The 19,168-nt window shown below is 39.4% G+C and overlaps 1 protein-coding gene across 9 annotated transcripts in view; it reads right to left on the reverse strand.

The window, feature by feature from the left end:
* Window positions 1–19,168, reverse strand: part of stk33 (serine/threonine kinase 33) — a 166,739-nt gene that overhangs the window by 129,185 nt on the left and 18,386 nt on the right. Inside the window, exon 1 of one of the 9 annotated variants that reach the window (XM_043705844.1) lies at window positions 15,377–15,453. The exons of 7 other annotated variants lie outside the window; for them this stretch is intronic. The gene's annotated coding sequence lies outside the window, so the exon portion shown is untranslated. Of the gene's footprint in view, window positions 1–9,657; window positions 9,675–15,376; window positions 15,454–19,168 lie in introns of those variants that run through there. One more of the 9 variants, XM_043705841.1, reaches the window with a different exon arrangement.

Genomic DNA, 19,168 nt, shown 5'->3' on the forward strand with positions numbered 1-19,168 from the left:
AACACCAGGTTATAGTCCAACAGGTTTAACTGGAAGCACTAGCTTTCGGAGCGCTGCTCCTTCATCAGGTGGTTGTGTATTTTAAGATAATTGACAATACATCACGTGAATTTTGCGACATCTACTTCCAATAAAATCCAAAACTCAAGAAACCTCATTAATGTATGGATAATTACAACTTATGAAATTCATATGTCTAATTATTTAGGGTTGGGATTTGCAAACAGCTTGCTTCTATGTTTCATTCAAGAACAAAGGTAAAGTTTATCTGAACTTATGGCAAGTCAAAGTGAACAAGCACCATTAACATGCTATTGTATCACAGCAGTTCCTCCCTTTGAGGCAGAATGAGAGAGACTCAGAAGCAATGTTCTCTCTAAGTAAAAAAGTTGCATAGTGGCTCTGCTCATGTCAATTGGGATGCCATGCATTGACTTTCCAATCGGGAAGAGACTGCTGCACGTGGACCTTTGAGGTATCACAGGAAACGTAGCAGGAAATGTAACTCCGAAGCACTTACCCTGTAGTGATGTGACCAAAACTGGTTTAAGAACTGCAGATTATTTACCCCAAAAACAATCAGGAAAACCAAAGATGTGGCGGTGCTGATATTGGACTGGGTTGGACAAAGTTAAAAATCACACAACACCAGGTTATAACTCAACAGGTTTATTTGGAAGTACTAGCTTTTGGAGCGCTGCTCCTTAATCAGGATCCTGTGGATCAGGATCATAAGACACATCATTATAAAGCAAAAGCATTATAAACCATCATAACCTTCACTCATCGGCTGGAAATAAACTGCAATGCATTAGTCAGCCAAAGAATTATACTGGTTCTGCCTTATGTTTATGAGAGAAAATCACCTCAGGGAGACCAACTCCAAGCACCATTGCAGTTACAGAGAAATCTCTGCAATTTCATGACCTCATTTTAACCAAAGCATCAATTCAATAAATAAACATAAATCCTGCACTGAAATAGATTTTAGCTAATTTGTCTGTGACAGAGAGGAATAGTGTGGGTAAGTTGAGTCAGTAGACATCATGTTTCTGTTAACCTCAGGAGCAAAACTGTGAAACATAAAAATTTACGATAAATTTAAGGTTAGGTGAATTGGCCATGCTAAATTGCCCGTAGGGGTAGGTGTAGGGGTATGGGTCTGGATGGCATACGCTTCGGCGGGTCGGTGTGGACTTGTTGGGCCAAAGGGCCTGTTTCCACACTGTAAATAATCTAAAATTCTAAAATATTCAAGGACTTGCTGCTGGGTTATAAAAATTGAGTAAATCCACTCAATTACACACATTCACAGCCAATTGATCAAGATTTCAGCTAAATAAAAGATTAACGTTTGGTTTTTGTTACATAGTTTATAGAACAAAACACGGTAAAGGTACAAAAGATATATATAAAAATCTACCTGAGATCACAGGTATTCCTGGGATGTACAATGCTCCTCCAATAGCCATTCTCACTGCATCCTAAGATCCACACTCTGCCTTGAACCGCCATATGCACACTCTCAACCTCACTCTACATCAGCACTACCACACACTATCTCCGATCTGGCCAGCCCCCTCAGTTCCATTTCATTCTCTGATTCATTTGACTTTCAACAAGACATTTTTTTCTTCCTTTCAAGCAATAAGGAAAGCAAGCTTCAACAACTCAGAGGTGACCATGCCCCTCTGGATCATTCCACTCCTCCTCTGCTCTCAATCTTCTTCCCTTCTCCTAACCCCACCTCGTCAGTATTTACTATCCCTTCGGATCTTTCATTTTCTGAAGCTTAACATTCCATACTCAGCAAAAGGTCTTAGTTTTATTCCTCTGCACACCCCACTTCAATGATTTTCAGGCATGACAAGACGTTGAACTCCTCTTCTGTTGCCTTTGCCTCCATGCCAATTTCTTTGGACAAGAATCCTCTCCCTGTCCAGCTGACCGCTTTACCTGCCTCCAACACCCTCCCTCCACCTAGACCCCTCCCACTGGCCTTTTACCTGCACTTTAACTGTTCAAGGAGAACTGTTGATGTGACATTGGTCATTTTAATTTCGCTGCCCATCACACCCTTTCGAATCTATCTCCCTCTGAACTGGCTGCACTCCATGCTCTTGGATCCAACCTTGACTTTGTAATCAAGCTTGCCAACAAGGGTGATACTATTGTTGTGTGGCAAACTGACTTCTATATTATGGAGTCTAAGCACCAGCTCTCTGCCACCTCCTCCTAATTCTCCCAGACCATGACCCCACCATCAAATATCAGGCTATTTAGTCCATGACTGCCACTAATCTAATTTTATCTGGGCATCTCCCACAACACACCTCCAAATTCATAATCCCCAATCCTGTACAGCCCACTTCTGCTTTCTTCCCAAGTCTATAAAGAGGACTGCCCAGGCAGATTCACTGTTTTTGCTTGGTCCTGATTGGTGGATCTTTCATACCTTGACATGACTTTTTCTCCCCTTTATCCAGTCCCTTCCCACTTATATTTGAGTTTCTAATGACAGTTTCAGATTTTTCCAGTTTGCCAACATCAGCTGTCTCTCTTCACTTTAGATAGGCAATCCCGTTACACATCCATCTCTCATCAGATGACTTAATCTCGTCCACTGTATTCACTGCTCACAGTGTGGTCTCCTCCACACGAGGGAGACAAAACACAGACTGGGTGAACACTTTGCGAAACACTTATTATCAGTCCATAAAAATGACCTGATCTTCTGGTTGCCTGCCGCTTCACTGCACCAGAATGCTCCCTGCTCAACATCTCTATTTCAGGACAGCTGCAATGCTCCAGCAAGGTTCAGCACAACCTGGAAGAACTGCATCTCAATTCCCTCTTGGGAACCTTGCAGTCTTTAGGACTCAAGATTATGTTGATAATGTTAGAACCTGAACACCTTACACCATGTCTTTTACCCATCCTTGTATCCCTGGCCTGTCATGACATGGGCTGCTTTCAGCACAACCAAGTCATTTTCACCTACTTATGGTCCCCACTATCAGCTTTTCTGTCTCCTGCCTTACCACTACCTACCCTTTTGTCTACCTAGCTCTGTCTCTCTGGGCTCCATCTCCACCTAGTTACTTACTCCTTTCTCCCCTGAACTCACTGTCCCACCCTCTATGCCCCTTTTCTTTGCTACTAATAGCTCTGAAGGGTCACTAGACCTGAAACATTAGCTCTGCTTTCTCCCCAAAGATGCTGCCAAACCTGAGTTTCACCAGCAATTTCCATTGTTGTTTCAGATTTCCAGCATCCACAGTTCTTTGTTTTATTTTATATAAAAATACAGCTGCCTACATGCCAAAAATGACATTACTATATCCAAAGTAACAACTGTTCACAGAAATGTTGCTACAATTCCCAAGATGATTAATATGGTTATTCCATAAACTCAGAATTTAATATAAAGATACTTATAAATTAATAAGAGATGGAAGAAACATTAATCTGTATTACTAAACAGATGGAAATATATTTTTTGTAAATAATAAGTGCAAGCTATGGAATACATTTTGTTCAAACCAGTTGTGATTTTGTTGCAGCAAGAAGAAAAGACAACTCAGACTGTATCTGTTCGGGTGTGATAGGCAAGTTTGTATTGTCACATACTGTTTTCCATTATAAAAGCATGCAAAAGTTCAGCTGGTAAATCCTTTTCCATTTGTTACTTCCAATGTTTGATCGTTTTAGAGATTCTAGGTACTTGGGGTGACAGACGAAGTTAGAGAATAACATTTGTTATAAATCTACCCAAGCTTGTTAGTTGACTGGCAATAATGCAAAATTCTAATGATGACAGTGAAAGATTTGCTGAACTGATATAGTGTTAAACTAAATATTCATATTGATAATGCATAACAATCCAATATAAAAGTCGCATTCACACATTTTCCAGTCACCCTAGAAAGTGGTGAAAAAACAAATTCCTCTATCGTTTCTTAGTACCCAGAACAGAGCAGAATTTTCAGACATCAATTATCAGCCTCTTCAATGACAACTAACTTTGTGAAATGTCCATATGCAATCACTTTGTCGTGTAACCTCCTGTTGTTCAGCTCAGTAGTGACAAAAATTAAGCCAGAATTGGAATCCAGTTTTGACAAAGGGTAGAAACTGAAAAAAAGTTGAGTAATGTATCTGGATTGCCACAAAGCACTTGATAGTGTACCACAGAATGTTTTAATTTGTTCATGGAATTTTGTTGAAACGCATTTGTATGGATAGAAATAGGTTGGACAGGATGTAAGAAGTCACAAAAAAGTACAGCCATTTTTAATTTGGTCTACTGAGACTAGTGGAGCATCTGAAGGAGCAAAGCTGGGGCCTCCTGTATTTACAATTTCTATTGCTGTTGTGGAGAAAGAGATATGGGACACAGTGGAAATGTAAGAAAACAAAAGACATGCATGAAAAAGTATTAGCAAGTAGAATAAAGAAAAATCCAGAAAGTGTTTTCTTTAAAATCTATAATGGAGAGAGAAACTGGAGATAGAATACAAGGCAATTTATTGTCATGTGTATTTTTACTAAATATAAGTGAAAAGTTTTCTTGGTCGTTGCACCACAGCACCTAAATTGATGGAAGAAGTCATAAATAAGAAGAAAAAAATTAACAAGTTCATCATAATTCGATTAACGAATCCTGGGTGCAGGGTGTACAGGAAACCAAGCTGAATCTGCACACAGCGCCAGGCTGAGAGGAGACCTCCACGCTAGGCTATTAGAAGACCCAGAAGCTACCTCCAAAGCAAGGCTGAGAACTCCATGCCAGGACTAGACCTTCACACAGGACTGGAGTATCAGAAAGCCACTGAAAAAGACCTCCAACGATGGTACAAGACCTCTAATCTGGGACAAGGATACCACTCTGGGCCAAGATCACCCCTCCTGGACAAAAGTGCCACACCGAGAGACTGCCTGCCAGACGTTAGGCCTGTACTGCCATTCCCAGTCATTAAAAGCCACCTTGTTGCAGAGCCTGGTTTGGGAGATGTCTTGAGCTGAAGTCATTAAAAGGTAAGGTATCATAACAATGGAAATATTTTTAAAAAGTAAAGTGGACAGACTAGATGATCTTCGGGCTGCTGGACAGAGGAGCCCACACATTGTGCTGCTACTCCATGTTGTGGTTCTGTTCGCCGAGCTGGGAATTTGTGTTGTAGACGTTTTGTCCCCTGTCTAGGTGACATCCTCACTGCTTGGGAGCCTCCCATGGAAGCGCTTCTGTGTTGTTCCCTCCGGCATTTGTAGTGGTTTCTCTGCTGCTTCCGGTTCCAGCTGTCCGCTGCAGTGAACGGTATATTGGGTCCAGGTCGATGTGTTTGTTGATAGAATCTGTGTATGAGTGCCATGCCTCTAGGAATTCCCTGGCTGTTCTCTGTTTGGCTTGTTGTGTTGTCCCAGTTGAACTCATGTTGCTTGCCATCTGTGTGTGTGGCTACTAAGGATAGCTGGTCGTGTCGTTTCGTGGCTAGTTGGCATGCATGGATATGGATCGTTAGCTGTCTTCCTGTCTGTCCTATGTAGTGTTTTGTGCAGTCCTTGCATGGGATTTTGTACACCACATTGGTTTTGCTTATGCTGGGTATCGGGTCCTTTGTCCTGGTGAGTTGCTGTCTGAGAGTGGCTGTTGATTTGTGTGCTGTAATAAGTCCTAGTGGTTGTAGTAATCTGGCTTTCAGTTCAGAAATATTCTTGATGTATGGTAACGTGGCTAGTCCTTTGGGTTGTGGCATGTCCTCATTCCGTTGTCTTTACCTGAGGTATCTGTTGACGAAATTGCGGGGGTATCCGTTTTTGGTGAATACATTGTAGAGGTGTTCTTCTTCCTCCTTTTGCAGTTCTGGTGTGCTGCAGTGTGTTGTGGCCCTTTTGAACAGTGTCTTGATGCAACTTCTTTTGTGTGTGTTGGGGTGGTTGCTTTCGTAGTTCAGGACTTGGTCTGTGTGTGTGGCTTTCCTGTATACCTGTGGTGAATTCTCCGTTCGGTGTTCTTTGTACCATCACGTCTAGGAATGGGAGTTAGTTGTCCTTTTCTTCCTCTCGAGTGAATCTGATTCCTGTGAGTGTGGTGTTGATGATCCAGTGTGTGTTTTCTATTACTGTGTTTTTAATGATTACAAAGGTGTCATTCACATATCTGACCCAGAGTTTGGGTTGAATTTGCAGTAAGACTATTTGTTCTAATCTTTGCATTACAGCTTCTGCTACTCCATGCTAGTTGAAAAAAGATACAGCAGGGCTATTCAGAACCATACAGGTAATGAACCCAGAAGACATGGGCACAGTCTTCAATTAATATTGCCAGATAAGACAACACAGTATAGAAATCAGGATGTAGGACTGTGAGATATTAGAAAAACTTGAGAGAAGAGGTGTCAGAGGGTTTAGCAGCCTAGAGAGGATAAATCTGTAGACCCATATGTGACATATTCCAGGCTACTGGGGAAGGAGATAATATAAATATCAAGAGCCCCAAATGTACTTTCAAAATCCTCTTTGGCCATTGGTGAGGCATCAAAGGACTGCATCAGAGGTCAAAGGTGTTCAGGTTCTAATATTTGTCTTTTTTAAATAACGAGACAAAGGGATAGACAAGGAAATCACAGGCAACTCAGTGCAACCTTGGTGGCTGGCAAGTTATTAGCAAGAATTCTGCCGGATAGAACATATTTGCATTCAGAGATACAAATTAATCAGGGATACTCAGCACAGATTTAGTCAGGTAAGGTGGCATTTGACAGAATCTTTTGAGGAGGTAACCAGAAGCACTACATTTGGTAGGGTCTACATAAACTTTAGTAAGGAATTTGCTCCAAGGAAATGTAGCATGTTGGTCCAAAATTAGTTAAGAAATAGGAAATAGAGGGAGATGGTGGAGGTAGTTTCTGTGACTGAAAGGCTGTTGCTAGTTGTAGTGTACACAAATGATTTGCACTCAACTATAAAAAGGTTGGTAGGCTGGTAAGGAGGATAGCCATAAACTACAGGAGGATTTGAGGAAATGCATTTTTGAAGGGCTAACAAAGCAAAGGAATACACAATGAATGGTAGGAATCTGGAAAGTAATGATGATCAGAGAAACCTTGGTATGAATAGCCACAGGTCTACAAAGATGATCAAAGCGGCATTTGGAATATCTGCCTTTATTAGCAGAGTCATTATGCAGAAACTGTATAAAATGCAGGTTAGGCCATAATTGAATTACTGCATGCAGTTCTGGTCACATTACAGGAAGGGTGTGATTGCATCAGACAGGATGCAGGTGAATTTACAGGATGCTGTCTGGGCTGAAGGGTCAGAGCTTTAAGGTAAGATTGGACAGACTGGGTTTGCTTTCCTTGGCATTTTGAAGGTTAACAGGGGATTTGATAGAGGCATATAAGATATTGAGATAAATGAGGTGTCAAGGAAGGCACTTTCTTCCCCCGCCATAAGTAGAGAGGTCGATAACCAAGGGGCATAATTTAAGGTAACTCAAAGGAGAGTTGAGGAGAAATTTTGTTCACTTAGGAGGGATTGAGACTTCGGAACTCACTGCTTAAAATGGTAGTTGTGTCAGAAACTCTCGTTACATTTAAGCAGTATTTAGATATTCACTTGCACGCTATGAGCCAAAAGCTGGAAAACTGAACTAATGTAGTCACATCTTTATTGACCATTTTGAAAATGATGATCTGAATACCCTCAATCTATAATGCAAACATCTGAATATAATGAGGACCCAGAGATACTGCAAAGATATATAGAGTTATACAGATGTATAGTACAGAAACAGACCCTTCAGTCCAACTCATCCTTGCTGACCAGATATCCCAACCAAATCTAATCCCACCTGCCAGCACTCAGCCCATATCCCTCCAAACCCTTCCTATTCAGAGATCCATCCAGATGCCTTTTAAATGTTACAATTGTACTACCTCCACCACTTCCTCTGGCAGCTCATTCCACAGACGTACCATCCTCTGCATGAAAAGGTTGTCCCTTAGATCTCTTTTATATCTCACCCCCTCACTCTAAACCAATGCCCTCTAGTTCTGGACTCCCCCACCCCGGGGAAAAGACCTTGTCTATTTACCCTACCTTTTTCCCTTATGATTTTATAAACCGCTAAAAGGTCACCCCTCAGCCTCCAATGCTCCAGGGAAAACAGCCTGAACCTATTCAACCTCACTTAATAGCTCAACTCCTCAAACCCTGGCAACATCCTTTTAAATCTTTTCTGAACCCTTTCAAATTTCACAACATCCTTCCTATAGGAAGGAAACCAGAATTGCATCCAATAGTCCAAAAGTTGCCTAACCAATGTCCTGTACAACCGCAACATGACTTCCCAACACCTGTACTCAATATTCTGACCAATAAAGGAAAGCCAAATGCTGCCTTCACTATCCTATCTACCTGTGACTCTGCTTTCAAAATGCTATAAACCTGCACTCCAAGGTCTCTTTATTCAGCAACATTCCCTTGAACCTTACTATTATATGTACAAGTCCTGCTAAGATTTAGTTTTCCAAAATGCAGCACCTCACATTTATCTAAATTAAACTCCATCTGCCACTTCTCAACCCATTGGTGTATCTAATCAAGATCCCATTGTAATCTGAGGTAACCTTCTTCGCTGTCCACAGCACCTCCAATTTTGGTATCATCTGCAAACTTATTAACTATACCTCTTCTCTCACAATCCCAAATCATTTATATAAATGATTAAAAGGAGTGGACCCAGCACCAATCCTTGTAGCACTCCACTGGTCACAGGCCTGGTTAAAGTTAAAAATCACACAACACCAGGTTATAGCCCAACAAGTTTATTTGGAAGCACTAGCTTTCGGAGCGCTGCTCCCTCATCGGGTGGTTGTGTAAGTTAAGATCATGCTCACAAAATTAACAGCCAAAGGAGTCCAGTGTCATGGAGATGTGATATAGTAAACAATCTTAGATTAAAACTTTCACCTTTTATACTAGGATACGCTGGTTTCTGTTCTTTGATTTGTAAATCCCAGAGCTTCTTTCAAATTACGTTCACAAGATAGCTCAGGTTTTTAAATAGGTGTGAAGTCTGTCTGTGTCCCAATGCTATGTTAGACTGACAAATCCTCTGTATAGTTTTAGAGAGTTTTACATGGACTTATGCAGCTTTTGAGCAAAATAAATGTTCTGCAAAAACAAATTCACCTCATAAGCATTTGTGTACACGCATGTAGGAGTGACAGATTGAATGTGTATGTGTGTGCGTGAGTAAGCTTGGTTAAGTGTGTGTGTGTGTGTGTGTGTTTGTGTGAGTGTGATGGGGTATATGTGAGAAGGTGTGTGTGTTGGTGTGAGTGTATGTGTGTGCATATGAAAGAGGGTCTGCGTGGGGGTGAGAGAGTATGTCGGGATGCATGTGTATATATATATATATATATATATAATATATATGCAGTGAGGTCAATATATATATATATATATATATTAAAAATGCAGTGAGGTCACATGTACTGTGACATGAACCCAAAGTCCCGGTTGAGGCCATTTCCATGGGTACCGAACTTTGCTATCAGCTTCTACTCAGCCACTCTGCGTTATTGCTTTCTAGGATGGTCACCCGAGGGCCCGAGGCCGAATGTCCTGACTGGGAGGGAACACTCTTACCTGGTGATTGCTGTGCAGTGTCCATTCATCCGTTGTCATAGTGTCTGCTCGGTCTTGCAAATGTACCATGCATCAGGGCATCCTTGCCTGCAGTGTATGAGATAGACCACGTTGAGGAGATTTGTTGGTCTAACGTAGCATTGGGACACAGACAGACTTCACACTTATTGTTTAAAAACCTGAGCTATCTTGAGAATGTAATTTAAAAGAAGCTCTGGGATTTACAGATCAAAAGAACAGAAATCCCAGTATAAAAGATGAAAGTTTTAATCTAAGCTTGTTTAATGTATCACAACTCCATGACACTGGACTTGCTTGGCTATAAATTCTGAGAGCATGATCTTATCCTCCAAAACCACCTGATGAAGGAGTGGCGCGCCCAACTAAACCTGTTGGACTATAACCTGGAGTTGTGTGATTTTTTTTAAAACTTTGTCTACCCCAGTCCAACACATGCACCTCCAAGTCATAGACAGGTTAAAATAGTGAGTAACAAGATGGTAGATGAAATATAATGTCAGAAATATGAGTTAATTCACTTTGGTTAGGAGAACAGAAAACTGGAACTTTTTTTTGAAAAGGTGTGAAACATGTAACTGTTCTGGATGTAGATTTGCTTGCTGAGCTGGAAGGTTCATTGTCAGACATTTCATCACCATACTAGGTAATATCATCAGTGAGTCTCTGGATGAAGCGCTGGTGATATGACTCGCTTTTTATTTATGCGTTTAGGTTTCCTTGGGTTGGTAATGTAATTTCCTGTGATGATGCCATTTCCTGTGGTAAATGGGATCCAAGAGAATGTGTTTGTTGATAGAGTTGATGGAATGTCATGCCCCCGAAGAAAAAGAACAGGAAATGACATCACCAACCCAAAGAAACCTAAACACATAAATAAAAAAGTGAGCCAGACCACCAGTGTTTCATCCGCAGGTTTACTGATGATGTTACCTAGTATGGTGATGAAACATCTGAAAACGAACCTTCCAGCTCAGCGAGCAAACCTACATCCAGAACTTCAGCCGGAGCTACAAATCTTCTCAAAACGCACTAACATGTAACTGTTAATTATCAGAGTGACTTGGAAAAGGAATACAATGTTATGAGGCAGGTACAATAAGTCAAGTAAAAGGGAAAACTGGTACTGGCGCTAGTTTATTCCAGATTTATTAATTGATTTCAACTTCCACCAGCTGTCTTGTTAGGACTTAAACCCGTGTCCCCAGAGCTTTAGCCTGGACCTCTAGATAACTAGTCCAGTGACATCATCAGTGCACCAACATCTTCTCCCTGAATTTAGTGAACCTTCATTGCACCACATCCAAGTACATCTATCTTTAAAGATAGAGATAAAAATTGCACACAGTGTTCAGATTTGATTTCACCTAAACCCTTTGGGAAGGGACACTGAAAGGGCTTTTGCCTGAAACGTCAATTTCGCTGCTCCTTGGATGCTGCCTGAACTGCTGTGCTCTTCCAGCACCACTAATCCAGAATCCAAGATTAAGGAAGCCTTGCTAGAATTGTACAGGGTTTAGATGAAATGTTACCAGTATTTCATCTAATTTTCTCACCAGCTGCACATGGCTTTGAGTATTGTGAATGGCAAGGATGTCTGAAACTGGAATGCCATATGCTGAACATCAGAATTGGTGGGTGACATGCACAGTAGCACACAGGGAAAGTTGCTTAATATCCATCTGGTTTACTACAACGTTTAGAAGAAAATTTGCTACCTTACTTGTAATTCCAGATTCACTGCAATATAGTCGACTCTTAACTGCCCTTTAAAGTCATCACAAAAGCCCTTCACTAAGGATAATCAGAGACGGCACCAAATGCCAGCCACCAATGTCCACTGGCCACAGAAAAAGACTTAAAAAGATTTGTCCTGAAGATAAAAGGGTTGTCCCTATGGTGAGAAGGTGAGTAAATTAGACCTATTTTCTCTGAAGTTTAGCTTACTGAAGCATGTACAATTCTGCTTATAGTTATATGCCGAATGACTATTTCCACTGGTCTGGAAACTCGAAACGCAGGGACAGTGTATCCAAACAAGGGGCTGGTTATTTCAGACTGAGATGAGGGGAAATTACTTCATTCAAATCTTTAGCTCTGAATCTTTGGCACTCTTTACTTGTGGAAGCTTCTTAGGTAGGATATATTGGCTTTGAAGGGTTTACAAGAATGATACTTGGACTTCAGGGTTTAAGTTTGAGGAGAGATTATATAAATTAGGCCAATATTCGCCAGAATTAAGAAGGTTAAGGGATTATCTGATCAAAATTTTCAATATTAACAGGAAAAGATAGTGTAGATAAAGATAAACTATTTCCACTGGTTTAGGATTCCAGAAGTGGGAGCATAGTCTGAGAATTGGGACTAGATCATTCAGGAGATGTAGGAAGCACTTCTACACAAAAAAAAAAGGTAGCAGAGGTTTGAAATTTTCTTCCGCAACAGCAGTGGATGCTGGATCAGTTGTTAACTTTAAACCTGAGATAAATAAATATTTGCCTAACAAAGGTATTAAGGAATATGGGTCAAAGGCAGATTTATGGAGTTAGGCCACAGATCAGCCATAATCTCATTGAATGGTGGAACAGGCTAAATTGCCTACTCCTGTTCCTATGTTCTACTACTGAAAATATTTAAGACTGGGGTAGGTGGAGTTTTGTCTTCTCAGGGATATTGGGATTGAGATTAGGCAGGAAAGGAGCAAGCTCAACAATTCATATGGGCTACTCCAGTGCCTATGTTTTGTTTATCATTATTTTCTTTTCAGTGTTGACAGACTTGCTGTAAATTTCCAGCATCTTGATTTTCATTTTAACAAAATTTTCATGAAACTACTAAACCCTTCAGCACAGCTAGCTGGAAGTGTGGTGTATGATAAAATATACTGTTGCCCCTTAGCTTGAATTTGTTGTATTATGACAACCAAATTTGCTTTCATCCAGCAGAGGCTACAAACTGTTAAGGTAACAATCAAACTAGTAACTCAGGTTGACATGATAATAACAAATTGAGAATGTAAATTAAAGGATGGATGCCAAATGTTTTTTTTTTCATAAATATTTGGTCATGAAGAGCTGAACAAAACAGAAACCCACTTACATGTAGTACGATTATGTTTAACTACTACGAATGTTCTATGTAATGATAAATGACAACATGGACATCTCACTGGTGCACTGAACTTGAAAATCTGACTCATTCTAGTTTTCAATGCTGAAGATTCTACCCCACAGACAGCACAGCATTGATGGCAGCTACAAAGAAGTTCTAGCTCAAAAAGGCAATGTGTAATTTAGAAAGATATCAGTGAAGAGGAGTAACTAAAAACGTGATAAAGAGAAAATCTTCCCTACCTGGTCTAAAAGACACGCACAAGTACATACAAAGTGGTCTTATTCACAAGTTTCACAGATGTTTTTTCACAGATACTGTCAAACGAATAACCTGATGCTGAAAGTGAGAGTGAAAAGATATATACATCCAACAGCTTAATGGTAATATTTGTAAAAATGTATGGCCTAGCTTTAGGCATACCTGGGTGAATAGCACTTCTGCTTTGTGCACAATATTAACTATTCAAAGAAAATGGATAAATGTGTCCATACATTGGGTTTCTCATTAATTATCATTAGTTCAACTGACTCAGCATGTAGAAATCTAATTACCAAGCACATAGTAATGAGCTTGAATCCCAGTATTAACTAACAAATGAGGCTGCTTTGATTTAACCAGATTGAGTATATTACAAGCTAAGCATTAAATGGGAATTGCACTCAAAGCTGAAAACAAAATAATTTGTCAGGTAATTACAAAGCTGCACTGACAGTGATCAGAAAATAGACATCACATTAAATAATTATTCTTTAACTCAAAAATACATATTTCATTTCAAAATGTGAGTTGCACCATAAATACACTCATTCTAAATACTCCATTTAGATTGCACAAACAAGCACAATCATAATTAACATTAATTTCAATCCATTAGGATAATAAACTAATTACACTTAGGCTAGAGCCATCACAGTACATCAAGCCGAGAAAGACCACAACATTGATAATTGTCGCCATGATGTTAGTTTTAATACTGGATCATGCATGCTGAGAGCCCTAAAACTTGCTAATAATTGCTTCAATTTATTTATTTTCGACAGATCTTTCTTGTCAATCACACTAATTTGTATTATTCACTTCAGCTAAGTGCATCTGAAATTCTCAAAACTGTTTCCTGTGTTATGAATCACAATTCAAAGTCAAAGACATTTTGCATATTCAATGTATTCAGCTACTCGTTTAAATGCCTCTTCTAAAAACTGCAGTGTTTATATTATTCTAATTTAAAGAAATATTCAATGATATTGTGGCTACTTGCTCAAACTTTACCAACTATATGTTAAACCGAATGTCGTGATGGTTTTGGTTCAAAAATCTAAAGCATCTGCCACCTCCTGCAATTTGCTCAGCACAGATTTTGGATTGCTTTTCTAGTAAAGGGAATAAGTAACAAAAACAGCAGGTGAACATTGTAGTTTAATACTGATTTTCCTTTGAAACTTCAGATCTGCGTTGCACATTGCTTTCAAGTAGTGACATAACCTTGACCAAGAAATTAAGAATTTGAAGTAAATCATTATCACCCACAAACAGCCTGTATCTGCAAAATGCTTTGGCAACGTAAATTACACATTTAAAGGCCACAGTGATTCATTACGTTAAATAGCTTTCTTAGAAACCTTGCTTGGAATTCAGACATAATCTGTCTGAAATGTCTTAAATCAAGTAGCATTTGGCAAAGTTGCAAATGATACACTAGCTATTAACTGCCATAAAGGGTCGAATTCCATGATAAATGCACAACTCGCTCTTTTTAAACAATGATACAGTTTAATCCCTAAAAACCTGTGAATTATAGAATAACCAATTAAACAGTCAAAATAGAAATCCATTTTTCTCTACCTCCTATTATCAGGAAAGTGTGTCACAATTGATGTATTGAACTGCATTGAAATTCATTGAAAGCAAATACTGAGAAAAGGATTAGCTTCTTCAATTTCATCAATGCTCATAAAGAACACCAAAACGAGGTTTACCATCAGTTCGGTGCAGCTGAATTTCCCCTCAACTATCCTGATTCTTCCATGGTTAAAAACAAACAAAAAATAAGCAAAATCACATTTTGAATAGATTCCTTCTTCATCTCTAAAACATAAGAAAATTTCTGTTATTGCAAAAGCAAAATACTGCAAATGTAGAAATTTGAAACAAAGAAGAGAAAATACTAGAAATACTCAAAGCTCCTAATTTATCTGATTTTCAAACACTGGTTCTGTACTGAACAAGAATGACTATTTATTACAAGTAATGCTTTAGCTTTAGGTAAGAGCGTTATAAACAATCTGTACTTAATACTTCCAATTAGTCCTTGAATCCTCTTAGAAGCTTCCTTTATACACTGATCAGCAGGCTGGGAAAATAGGCTACTGGGCAGAGGAGAAAAAATTATAAATTCAGTAGTCTGTTTCCAGGTTCTGTTGATGAGATCATATTTATAATTCTTTTGCTAGCCAGTATGTTACTTTAGTCAGCTTTCTCCAGGTTCTTCCACTGGTTGATAAGAGACATGAGGTGACGGATTCCTTTCTAAAAGTTTTTGACTAATCAGTTAGAAGTCACAGCTTATAATCGTTGCAAGAAAGATTACCTGGTGTTCAGCAGGTTTACAGTGAACTTTGACTGCAGACACAAGGAGACCATTACTAAGCTGGGGAAGTTCTGAACATTTCTCTCTCTCTAACACTTTGTTCTCAGCTCCATGCTATTCATTAACCTGAGAACCAATCACACAGTTGTTGGCAGGCAAAAGGTCTCTGTAATCAAGTATTGGTCACTATTCCATAGACCAATCAACTTCTTGTTGACAGCAAAAGCTGCATTTTAGCTCCCAGCACCTACTCAGCTCCAAATCATCTGCAACACAATTGCTGCTTGTTCAAATATGGTCTACAGAATGCCTGCAATGCAAGTTAGGTTACTTATTTTCAAAACAGATAGACACCCTTCAAATCCTGGTTTTAAAACAACTTTCACAATTCAGTCTACATTTAAAAAGACACAGTCCTTACCCCTTGAACAAAAGTTCAAGGGAGTGCTTATGGTCGTAGGGAAGAGATGAACATTAAGAGCCGATGTGTTTCGCAAGTATTAAAAATAAAAGTCACCTATACTGACAGCAAGTTGATGCAAGATATTGTGGTTGGTAGGTGGGGGAGTGGGAAGTAATCAAAATGGAACTAAGAGTTCATTGTATGAAGTTGTTGAACTTAAAGTTGAGCCCTGAAGGCTACATATTGCTAAATTGAAAATAAAATGCTGTTCCTCCATCTTGTGTTGGGTTTCACTAGAACGAGCAAGCCCAGGACAGTGCCGATGGCACAAAACCAAAATGGTGCATTGCAATGGCAATCAACCAGAAGAGCAGGGTCATGCTTGCAGACTGAATATAGGTTTTCAGCAAAGTGGTGACCCAGTTTTCATTCACTCTTGCCAATGTAGAGAAAACCACACTCTGAGCAATGAACATAGCACACTAGATGTTTTTAAAAAAACGCATGTAAATTGTTGCTTCATCGCCACACTTTTTGACTCTGAAAAGTATATTTAGTGTCTTGGCCAGTGAAGAAGGAAGAGGCAATAGAGCAAGTGCTACAACTTTGATTGGAAAGCTGCCACAATTGAGAGTTGGTGTTGGGAGTGATGGAGTTGTGCAAGAAATCAGTGCCTGCCAAATTCTAACAGGGAGGGGAAGATAAATGGGTGTTGGCATTCTACTGGACGTAGTGGAGAAAGTTCTTTTGAACATTGAGGCTGGTGGTGTGAGAAAGGAGGACAAGCAGAAGCCCCTTTTGTGGGGTGGGGGAGGAGGGGAAAAGATGTGTTGGAAATCTATAAGACACAGCTGAGGTCCCTGTCAACAATGATGGGGAGCAAATCTTTGGTTGAGGAAAAAGGAAGACATGTCAGAAGCACCCTTGCAGAAGTTAGCATCATCGGACCAGATGTGGCAGAGATAGGAAACTAGAATGGAAAGGAGACCTTAAAGGAAGAAAAATGTGAAGCATAGTTGACATTAATGTGGGAATAGGTAGGTTTGTAGTGGATAGTGGTAGACAGCCTATTCCCAGAATGGATACAGATAAAGTCAAGAAAGGGAACAGTCAGAAAAAGATCTGTTGAAGGTGAGAGGAGAATGGAAATTGGAAGCAATTTCCAGTTCTGGATGAGAACAGAAATTAGAATCAATGGAGCCATCAATTTGTCAAGAACAAATTGTGGGAGGGAACCCAAATTGGATTGGATTGGAAGAAGGAATGTTCCTCATATCTCAACAAGGCTTAATTAGAACGCATGATGACACTTTTTACTTGGAAAAAATGAGATGCGTTACAAGAGAAATTGTTCAAAGTGAGAACAAGCTGAGCCAGGCAAACAAAGGTGGTGTTGGATAGGAACTGCTCAGGCCTCTGTTCAAGGAAGAAGTGGAGAGCTCTCAACCTGCCCAATGCAGTGGAAATGTGGAGCAATTGCACATCCATTAGTGAAGAGGTGGAGGTTAGGACCAGGAAATTAGAATCAGACGTAATGTAATCTAATCTAATGTAATCTAATCTAATCCTAAATCAAACTAAATCCTTTAGCCCTGGGTCTGAAAGCACGAGAGATAGTCTGCTAGCTACCCTATCAATCTTTTCAGAATTAAAAAAAAGTGCTGTATTGGCTCATTGTAGCAACAACTAAATGCGCAATTTTTCAGTCTCTTTTTATTTGTACTTCCTTACATCAAGCAGCATCCTAGTCAGTGTTGCGTCCTATCAAAATCCTTCCAATAGTGTGGTTGTTAATATCACTCAGAGTGTTTATTAGAACGCATGATCACACTTTTTACTTGGAATATCACTCAGAGTGTTTCACAAGAAGTTAACACAAACCAAATTACATTGAGAGTTGACCTGGAGAAATCATGGACAAGTCCAAAAACCACTCTGTCCACATGCTAGATTTTTTTTCAAAAAACCCTAACTCGTGGATAAAACCCAAAAATTGCCTACTTAAACCACATAGCTGTAACATTTACCTAACGAGATGAGGTCATGAGAAACTAAACATTACAGACTGTGCCAGCATTAATACTTAAAGGCTGTAATCAGTCCACTGGAACCCTGGTTTAACTGAGCTATTTATCGACTTGGTTTGTAAGAGATTTTAATTTATGTAATGTTGCTGCAATGAAGTTAGAATTGGCTCATAAGGCAGCAATTCCTGGAGAAAGATACAAGTTTTATGGAATATTTAAAACTAACAAGTTGAAATACCAGACCAATACACCATCTTAGATATGTGTATTTTCATTAATTTTGGAGATAATGCATACTATTGAACACATTCCCACTTTCATTGTCAGAAATACATTAATTTAATAAAACCCAGTATGGGGGTTGTGAGGTGGTTGCATAGCTAAACAGAAAATACAGTTGCTATAGCTTCACACTAAAAGGGGATGTTTCTCATACAGATTCATAGCTTTGATTGGCAGCTAAATGAGGTAATCTTCAACACAAGAAGCTGAGGCAGAGGTCAGCTTCATATATCCATTGCTCCCTAAACAAGTCAATCTGTGGCAATTTGAACTGAAACAACATGAGTAAGATAGCAAGATCCCATTCCCAAGGATTATTTTCAGTCATTTTAAGGATTTATAAAGTAACTTCAGCTCACAACATGAATCAAAGCTGCATTTTCTAAATTAGAGTAACTTGAAATTAAGCAAATTGTGCAATGAATTACATTAATTTCTGTTTGTCATGTAAAATATTGGCTTAGATGATTAAAAGGCTTTTCAGTGTAGTTTCCAAAATGTAAGACGACAACATGCACAGGTCATACAGGAACACAATCTTACAATTCTAGTTTGACGTATTCCTGGAGATTTGATTGCTAGATATTTGATTGCACATTTCACCATGTGACCACATCCAGAACTACACAACTAAAAACAAGGGCTTCCTCTGGATACAATCTGTATAAATCTGAAAACAAACCAAGCCAGATAGATCAGGAATATCTGATGTGTAACTCCCTCTACTCAGACTAAGTTAGTTCAGCCAGCTGCACCAGAGGTACAATGCTATCATTAGCCTCAGCTATCTTGGGTTAGGGAAGAAAATCAATTGCTTGGCCTCCCGTTTCCAATCTCTGGCTAGGTCTTTACACCTTAAGCTCAAGAATAGTTTCTATGCTTATGATGTGTTGTAATACAGTTTGATTAATTGTTCTTCTGGCAACATTACTCATTCTTCCCACAACACACCACCCCTTCCTGCCGTGGTTCTCATCTTTTTCCTTTCTGCTGGACCTCAAAATGAAAAGCAATACTCAGACAGTTCGCAGCTTAAAACAATATCAAACTGTATCATCATTCAACCATAGTTATCAACTT

The sequence above is a fragment of the Chiloscyllium plagiosum genome, chromosome 16 (genome assembly GCF_004010195.1).
Source record: "Chiloscyllium plagiosum isolate BGI_BamShark_2017 chromosome 16, ASM401019v2, whole genome shotgun sequence".
In the NCBI taxonomy this organism is placed as follows: Eukaryota; Metazoa; Chordata; class Chondrichthyes; order Orectolobiformes; family Hemiscylliidae; genus Chiloscyllium; species Chiloscyllium plagiosum.